Source organism: Pelodiscus sinensis, chromosome 2 (assembly GCF_049634645.1).
Source record: "Pelodiscus sinensis isolate JC-2024 chromosome 2, ASM4963464v1, whole genome shotgun sequence".
NCBI lineage: Eukaryota > Metazoa > Chordata > Testudines > Trionychidae > Pelodiscus > Pelodiscus sinensis.
This window is the reverse complement of record NC_134712.1, coordinates 41,274,321-41,283,263: the sequence shown is the minus strand read 5'-3', so window position 1 is coordinate 41,283,263 and position 8,943 is coordinate 41,274,321. Positions and strand designations below refer to the sequence as shown.

The 8,943-nt window shown below is 43.3% G+C and overlaps 1 long non-coding RNA gene across 2 annotated transcripts in view; it reads right to left on the bottom strand.

Annotated features, from left to right (window-relative positions):
• Window positions 1-1,979: 1,979 nt before the first annotated feature.
• The window catches only part of LOC112545137 (uncharacterized), a 70,504-nt gene continuing 63,540 nt past the window's right edge, over window positions 1,980-8,943 (bottom strand). Inside the window, exons 3-4 of one of the 2 annotated variants that reach the window (XR_012900913.1) lie at window positions 3,227-3,269; window positions 1,980-2,489 (exon numbers count right to left, since the gene is read on the bottom strand). This is a non-coding gene — a long non-coding RNA (uncharacterized LOC112545137). The remainder of the gene's footprint in view (window positions 2,490-3,226; window positions 3,270-8,943) is intronic. The other variant, XR_012900912.1, reaches the window with a different exon arrangement.

Below are 8,943 nucleotides of genomic sequence, written 5' to 3'. Positions count from 1 at the left end.
GTATGCTCTGATCAAATATTTGGGTGTTTGGCTTCTCACTATGGAGCTGAAGACCTAGGCTACATGGCATATGTTGGATCATGGCCAGCTTTAGATCCCTAATAATTTTAAACAACCACCACCTGCTTTTTAAAAGGGGAAAGAAACAAGCCATTTATTTTTCAGCATTCATTAGCTTAGGCCATGTCCACACTATGAGATAAGATTGAACTTTTAAGGTCAATATCTGATCACCTGATTTTGCATGTCTTCACTGTGGGGAAGAATCTAATATAGCTCAAAACAGAGCATCCCCATTAGCAGGGCTCGACAAATAATACAATCTACTCGCTCGTGGCGAGTAGATTATAACCTGCAAGAGCTGGGTTCGGGCGATCTTCGCATGTGCAGAACGATTTGCGCATGCGTAGATCACCGGACAGCGCTGCTGGCAAGCGGGGCTCACTGCAGTTCAGCGAGCCCTGCCCATTAGGGAGCCTTTCATCAACCCAGAGAGAGATGCACAGTGAGTAGCTTTGCATTCTAGGCTATGTTTCTAGTGTCCGCTAGGACCAAAACTGTGCAGCAGGTAGTTATGGGTTCATGTCATCAGCATCCCATAATACAGTTGTCTAGTCCTTCACCCCTTGTTTGAGATCAACGCGAAGGAGTCTTTTCACACCCCCATCTCTGCTCTGGTTGCCCACACCGATGCTATAGCAACACAAGCATGGATCCCATTTTGCAGCAAACCATTGTGATATTGATGTCTTCCTCAGTGTACCTAAGTACTTTGAGAGTGTATGCATGTTGCTCTGCCAGGAAGAGGACGAGGATGAATCTCTGCTTGACATTGAGTCACTGCTCATGCAAGCTCTGGTGCTGATGCAAATGCGGCCACCAGCCAACTCTGTGGACACAGAAAAATGCTGCTTCTGGTGCCATGAGACAAACACAGACTGGTGGCACCACATTGTGATATAGAGATAGGATGGTCAGCTGTGGCTGCCAAACTCCCAAATGCACAAGGCCACTTTCTTGGAACTTTGCGAATGGTTTTCCCTCACCTGAAGGACAAGGACATCCGAATGAGACCTGCTCTGACCATGGAGAAGCAATAGCTCTCTGGAAGCTTGCAATGCCAGACAGCTACTGGTCAGTTGGGAATCAATTCAGAGTGGGGAAATCTACAGTGCAGGCTGTTATACAAGTAGCCATGGTAATCAATACCATTCTGTTATGGAGGATTGTGACTCTGGAAAATGTGGAAACTATAGTAGATGGCTTTGCCATGATGGACTTTCCTAACTGTGGTAGAGCGCTAGATGGAGCGCACGTTCCCATCTTGGCCCCAGACCACCTTGCCAATGAGTACATAAACTGCAAGAGGTAATTCTCCATGGTGCTGCAGGTGCTGGAGGAACACAAGGGACGTTTCACTGACATCAACATGAGATGGTCAGGAAAGGTGACACGCACATCTTCAGAAATGCCATTTATAATCCTTTATGATCCAGCCTGCTCCTTGATTCCATGGCTCAAGAAGCTGTACACCAGCCGCCTGGACCCCAGTAAGGAGTGTCTCAACTGCAGGCTGAGCAAGTGTAGAATGGTGGTTGAATATGCTTTTGGACATTTGAAGGATAGATTCAGGAATCTCATGACTAGGTTGAACCTCAGTGAATGTAACTTTCCCTTTGTGGTGTCAGCCTGTTGTGTGCGCCATAAGTTTTGTGAGAGTATGGGGGGAAGTTATCTGGCAGGGTGGGAAGCTGAGGCAGAACGCCTAGCTAGAGACTTTGAGCAGCCAGGCACCAGGATGATAAGTAGAACACAGGCAGGGGCAGCACAAAGCAGAGAGGCTTTGAAGGACAGTTTTATTAATGGCCAGTTTTGAGACTCATGCACGTTGCTCTCAACATGATGCTCCAGCATTCCCTGTGTTAACTTTAATCCTCCACCCTACCCCTGCAGTACAAGCAATAAAGAGCCTGTTGTTCAGAGATTATGCACTTTTATTTAGGGAAAATAACAGGAAACCCAAAGGGGGAAAGAGGGGTCAGAAACACATGAAGGACAGCCTTTTTCCTCCTGAGGTCCTGGAGATTAAGGTTGAGTCTCCCCGCCCCATGTCCTGGAGCCCTGGTGGATCCAGGGAACCCTGGGGGTGGATCCTACAGAGCTGGGGGAAAAGGAAAGTTATTTTGCTTGGGGTGGATGGGGTTCTGGGAGGAGTCCTTCTCCAGCCATGCAGCCAGGTACTCCATCACTGTCATCAGGGAGACAAAGATGCTGTCCTGTTGCCTCGTCTGCAGCTCCCTGCAAGCTCTTCTCTCCTGGCATTCTGTGATCCTGTCCCGATGCTGTGCCCCGCATCTCCTCCTCCTCATTCATGCCATCCATTTGATCCTTGAAAATATCCTCCCTTGTCCATTTTTACCTGCGGATCTGTGCCAGGTGGATAGATGTTGGAGCCATGGAAGTGCACAGCAACCTGGCTGCTGTTCCTGCTGTAATGAAAAGTTACAAGGGCACATATTACAGGAGATACATTGTATTAAACCTACCCCAAATCTGTTATAGTGAAGGTCTCTGTAAAGATGATAGAGATGTGTTCTGTGTAAGCCAAATGTTTGCTTTAAAGCGGCCACTGTACCAGAAGGTACACAGGGTTCTCAGGGAATTATCTGGACTCATGCAGTTTGGAAGCCCGCAGGCATGGTAAAGGGCTTGCAAGGGCAGGAGCCTGCAGGCAGGAGTGGAGGACAGGTCCGGCCATGCCAGAGAGACAGGGTGATATCCAGCACATACAACTTCCCAAGACAGTGCTTCTTTCCTAGCACTGAGAGGAGGTGTCTGGGAAGGGATCTGTGTCCAGCACATTCAGCTTCTCAGGGAGAGTGCTAATAGTTTCCTCTCCTCCTTCATCCAGGTTGCCACGAGAGATATCAATCTTCTCTGAATCACACAGAACTATCAGGAGTGGATACTGACTGAATGTTGTCAGAAACCTGGCCTTGTGCTGCACTGCTTTGTGATTCAATGATGTCAGGTCACTTACTGGTGGCTTGGAGTGGGCAGGTGTCCTACTGTGGAGGACAGAATAAGGCTGCCTCCCTCAAAACCTTGTGAGAAGGATAAAAGAGTTCCTATGTGAGAGCCCCATGTAGTGTGGGCACAGAGCATACCACATATCACACCCAACTGCCTTAACCCACATGTAGCAAGAAAAAATCTGTGAACTCACCAGAAGTGCTCTCCCTGGGGTCGGTGCTCAACTGGGAGACATCCTGGCAGGAGGGGAATGGTTCCAGCATAATAAATAGTTCTTGGCTCTCACAGATCACTGACTGGCCATTCTCCTTCTCCTCCCCCTCCCCCTGCTTCCCCACCACACTGCCCTCCACACTGATGCCAGGAGTGTCTTGGACAGACTCTATGGTCAGGCTTGGGAAGCTGGTCATCACCCTTCCCCACAATCACATCCAGCTGTTGGCAGAACTGGCATGTGTGTGGTGCTGCACCAGACCTTCCATTCTCCTCCCTTGCCTTGTGGTAGGGCTGCCTCAGCTTCTTTATTTTGACTCTGCACTGATGGGAGTCCCTGGAATATCCTTTGGCCAGCAGGCAATTTATGATCTTCGCATAAATGTCTCATTTTGTTTTCTGGTTTGGAGCTCAGAGAGAATGGATTCCTCTCCCAATGCCTCAGTGAGGTCCCAGATCTCCCAGACACTCCACACTGGTGCTCTTTTGCTCTTTTACAAACTGGAGCCCATGGGTCTTGAAGTATTTGAAATTATTGAAGTATTAGAAATCATGGCCACGTGTGCTGCAGTGTGGTATGCTGCTCACTCTGAAATGTGTTTGCAACACTGGCCACAGAGGAAATGAAATTCAGACTTTCTTGGGGCTTTTCCTATTAACCTATAGAGCAGTAGAGGCACAAATTTTGACCAGAGTAGTCAGACTGGGGGATTGTTGGATGCCTCCTGGAAGTCTATAGCCTTGACTTTCACCAACACTGCATCTACACTATCATAAACTCAACCAGGCAAGGTCAGGAATAGTATTATTCCCCATGAAATCAGGAGTAACCAACATTGATTTCAGTGTCTCTTAAGGTCAGAGACAGGCTTTGTAGTGTGGACTCGTCATTTAGAAAATTGACCATATGCAGTTAAATTCAGTGTAAACTCCTAGTGTAGACCAGGCCTTAGGATCAGCAGAATCTTTGGTCTGCATCAGATGAAAATGTTATAGCTATAAAGTTGAGAACTGAAATCTTGCACTAAGCACTTCATTGTTAGTTTGCAACCTCCCTGGCTCCATTAAAAATATGCCTACATGATGTAGCTTTAGATCCGTTAGTCAGACATGTGGCCTCATGAGACTTGGTTTGCTTGAGAATAAGATGTTAGATCTGACAATCTATTTTCTAATGATGTGTAGAAGATTATATATGCACATCGTGGACTATCCAATATTAAAAAGAAAAACTGTGTATTTTGTAGGTTTTGACATCATTGCCACTTCTGTGAAAGTATGCCATTCCCAGTGAAAGATTATCTCAAATCAAGCTGGGTTGTGTGTATCCAGTGCAAAGTCAAGCAGACTTTGAGCAGTGCACCATCAGCCTTTCAAACAGTTTGCATCCGTTTGCCATCCATCCATTTCTTGGCACCAGTACAAAATGGGGGCATCCCTATATCCATTAGATGGCAGAAAAATGCCAGTGCAGAGAAAGAGCAGTACATACTTTTGCAAGATCTTCCCTATCTTTTAAAAAAAAAAAAGAACATCATGCACCAGCCATTGATGACAACGTACATCCAGAAAGAGAAAAGAAAATAACCACACAAAAATACAACCCAACCTTCTTAAGGCAGCAACAGGCTTGTTACTAGCATCACCAGCCTACAGGTCAGGAAAGGTATGTCTTTGTACCCCAGCTTGCCCACTGTATCTACATATCATAGGACAGAAATTGGCCATTACATGCACTATACATATGCATATGCTTCCAACATTTGGCATATTTTACAAAGAAAACACTGTTTAAAATAAGGGAGAGGATAGTTTCAAAAAAATGAAAATACTATATTCAATGGTAAAATATTTCACAAATGTATCACTCACCAGTTTCATAATTTCAACCTATTTTAAGAAACTTAAAACTCTGCATGAGATAGGGTTGCCAAACCTCCAGGACTGGCCTGGAGTCTCCCAGAATCAGCACCAATCTCCTAGTGACTATTGAAGCAATCCTGGAGATTGAATAGGATATTTTAAGAAAATAACATTGTGTCATGTGAGGGGGGAAGTCTTCCAGAATAACTTCAGTCAGAGCTGACAATCCTAGCATGAGAGGATTTCCCCTGCCTTAATAACCTAAACTGCATTACTGTTAACAAGAAATAAGAAACATAAACCTTCCAACTATGCTTGTGAAATTTCCCCGGCTTTTCTTAATTCAGTTTACAGTATCTCTACCAAAGACACACCAAAATAGTTTTGTTTAAGGATAGGCCAAGCATCCCAGGCAATGTGCTCAGATTTCTCTATGTATTTCCCCATTCCTAACCTGGGGTGATCAGAGAGCTAGTGTGAAAAATCAGAACTGGGGCCAAGGGGGAGTAAGTACCAATTTAACATCCAAAGATCCAAATAGTGGGACTATCCCTATAAAATCAGGACATCTATTCATCCTATGCTGAACAGCACATCTGAGTCACAAAGCCTTGATTTGTCCTTCCAAAATTATGACCACCCTCCAACCCCTATACACATACATTGTTATTATTTGCAACTCCAAGTCTCCTTAGACAAAGTAGTGGAGTCTGGGTAGGAAACAGAAAGAATAGCAAAATGATGCTCAAGGCAAACTGGATTTGTTTGTTTACATGTAGCAAAGTCATTTTATGGACAAGGAGAGAAAATTCATGATTCTAGGTTTATTGCTGTTATTAATAATGATCATTAAGAGATAATAAAAATATGAGCATTTAGACCTCCTGATTACACTGGCTACTAAGTGTTAACTGGCAAAAAGAAAAGCTAGAACATATGCATTATTATGTTAAAGTGTAATTAAGTAGAAACTAATTAACCCAGAAGCACTGGAAAATAATTTCTCTCCTACTGTAAATATGTTCAGGAGTAATATCATACTTATACCCTATGTACACAAAGAGATGGTTATCTCACAACAGCTGTGAATTGAGTCAACAAGGCAACTTCTTTGCTGCCTCAGAGTTCCATGCAGATATAAACGATTTCTGAGCAAGAGTAAAATATTAAGTTTTTCTTAATATTTTCCATTCTGTGTCTATCTGAGTGGGAGAAGGGAGTGTAAAAATCATCATGAGGTAAGGAATTTGTGTTACAGAAGTAGTGCATTATAGGCTTTACTTGCGTTATTTCTAGATTCTGCCTTGTCAATTGCATCAGAAAGCTGGCCAAACAGAATTGTAATGGATGATGAGAATGTTGTCATTTACAGGCAGTCCCCGACTTACGCAGATCCGACTTATGTCGGATCCGCACTTACGAACGGGGCTTTCTCGCCCCGGAGATCGAGGTGGCGGATTGCTACCTGCGAGCTCCGGGGCGAGAAAGCCCCGTTCGTAAGCTGCTCCGGTGCCCCTGGTCTGCTGGAGACCATCTCCAGCAGACCAGGGGCACCGGGCGGGTTCCCGCGCTTCTGAGGCTTTGCCAGAGCAAAGGCTCAGAAGCGTGGGGAACCGCCGCTGCTGCCGCTTCAGTCCCGGTGCCTGTGGTCTGCTGGGGACCGTCCCCAGCAGACCACAGTCACCGGGACTGAAGCGGCAGCAGTGGCGGTTCCCCGCGCCTCTGAGGCTTTGCTCTGGCAAAGCCTCAGAGGCGCGGGACCCCCCCCGCGGCTGCGGCTTCAGTCCCGGTGCCTGTGGTCAGAATGATTGTCTGTTTTTAGGGGTAGATTTATATAGAGGCTCTTTCCCTCAGCTGGTTCTTGCACAGCATAATCCATATGGATAAGTGAGAGACATAGGAGAAGAATTTCACTCATGAAAATGGCATTTCAAAGAAAGTTATTCCTAAACTTCAAAGCAGAATAGAGGATTCAGGAAAGTTTTATTTTTATTTTAGAAGTACATACAAATGATGGAGAAAAAGAAAGCAGCAAAGAATAGTTTTGTTTTTTTCTGGGTGTACATAATGGAAAAGGAAACCTTACAATTTACTGGTGTTCACAGCACAAGTTTTTATTGCCATGGCATTGTTTCTCACTTCCTAGAAAATCTCTTCATTCTCTAAGGTTGTTTGAGTTGTAGCTTATTGTAGCTTATTATTTTACACACACACACACACACACACACACACACACACACACACACACACACACACACACACACAGTTATTTTTAGGGTTACCCTCATTTTTTTTGAAGCGTTGAGGTGGGTAAAATATTCCTTATGCAAAATGTAATGAAATGAAAAATGACCGAAAATTCAATTGTTGCTTGCAGTGTTGTTGTAGCCACGTTGGTCACAGGATATGAGAAAGGTGAAGTAGTTTAGATATTATCTTTAATTTTACCAACTCCTTTTGATGGAAGAGACAAGTCTGTCAGCCCTGAAAACAAACTCTGTGAAGTCTGTCTCTTCCCTTAACAGAAATTAGTCCAATTAAAGATATTAGCTCACCCCGCTTGTCTCCCTGGAAATTCACTGTTTTACACATTTCATTATGGACCCAAAAACTAACCCATTTTTGCTGAAACTTCAATAAAGAAATGAAAGTGTTTTGATCAAACCTGGTTTAATTTTCCAGTTTGCTAACAAAAATAGATGATAGATGGTCTGTTTTTGAGTGAACAAGACTTTCAAAATAAAATACAGGCATTTGCCTTGAATATTTTTCATGCACAAAATAACCATTTAACCAAAATTACAGATTAAGGTAAAAAAGAGCAGCCAAAAAGCATAGAAAATTAAATAGTGAACATTTTCATGTGAGATTCTGAACCAAAAAAATACCAAACGGATCAAATGATATGTAATGAATAGTTCAATTTATATTCTCTGAAAAATTGACAGGAAGCATGATTTTTATATATATAATTGATATCTTTGAAACTCTTTATACAAAGTACATGGTCTGTGAAAGTACAAGCTTTTCCACTTGCTTCTAGAGGGACCATATAAAAAGAGATTCACTCCCTGCAATACGTTTGTGGGGTTTACAAGTTTTAAGAATGATGGAAGCTGTGTGGGACCACGGCACCTTTAAGATTTTGACCATCTTGAGCTCACTGATCTACAAAAAGACTTGTCCTCTGCCTGCAAGCAGTTGTGGCTGGAGCTGGGCAGGAGACTGGGTATGAAAGTGTTGGATGTAGTTTTGGACATCGCTTTTCAACATGAGACTTTTCTCCCTGAGCTAATTTGCTTAATTTTTTGTGGTTTCTTTCTTGTTATTATTCTGATCCAATTAAAGTCACTGAAGTTCATTATGAAGGCATATTTGATTTACAATAATTTTCAGAGATATAACATTCAATTCTTGGCCTCTCCGCTGAGACAGACATCAGTGGTGCCAAAACTGCCAGTTTTATTTGTTTGTCTTTTGACATGGACATCTGTTCCCTAGGAACTAGACTGAGTCTACCGTACTCATTTTATGTATGTCTCTGTGCTTTCAAAAATTCAAGAATATTATTGCCTATTAATAAAGAAAATGAAGCAACTAAATTACCATGCAGCATTGTAATATAATACCACAAAGTGAAATGGAAAATGTTTAAGAGGGTTAAAATTGGTTATAACTGATTAATTTTGCTGATTGAGAGCCTGGTGCTGCAACTACCCATATGAATAATCCCAACAAAGTCACCAAGCACTTTTTTTGCTGTATTGAGGCCTAGTTCTGTTAGCTGATGAAATTTCAGGTGAACAAAATTGTTGGACATAGTCTTTATCAAGG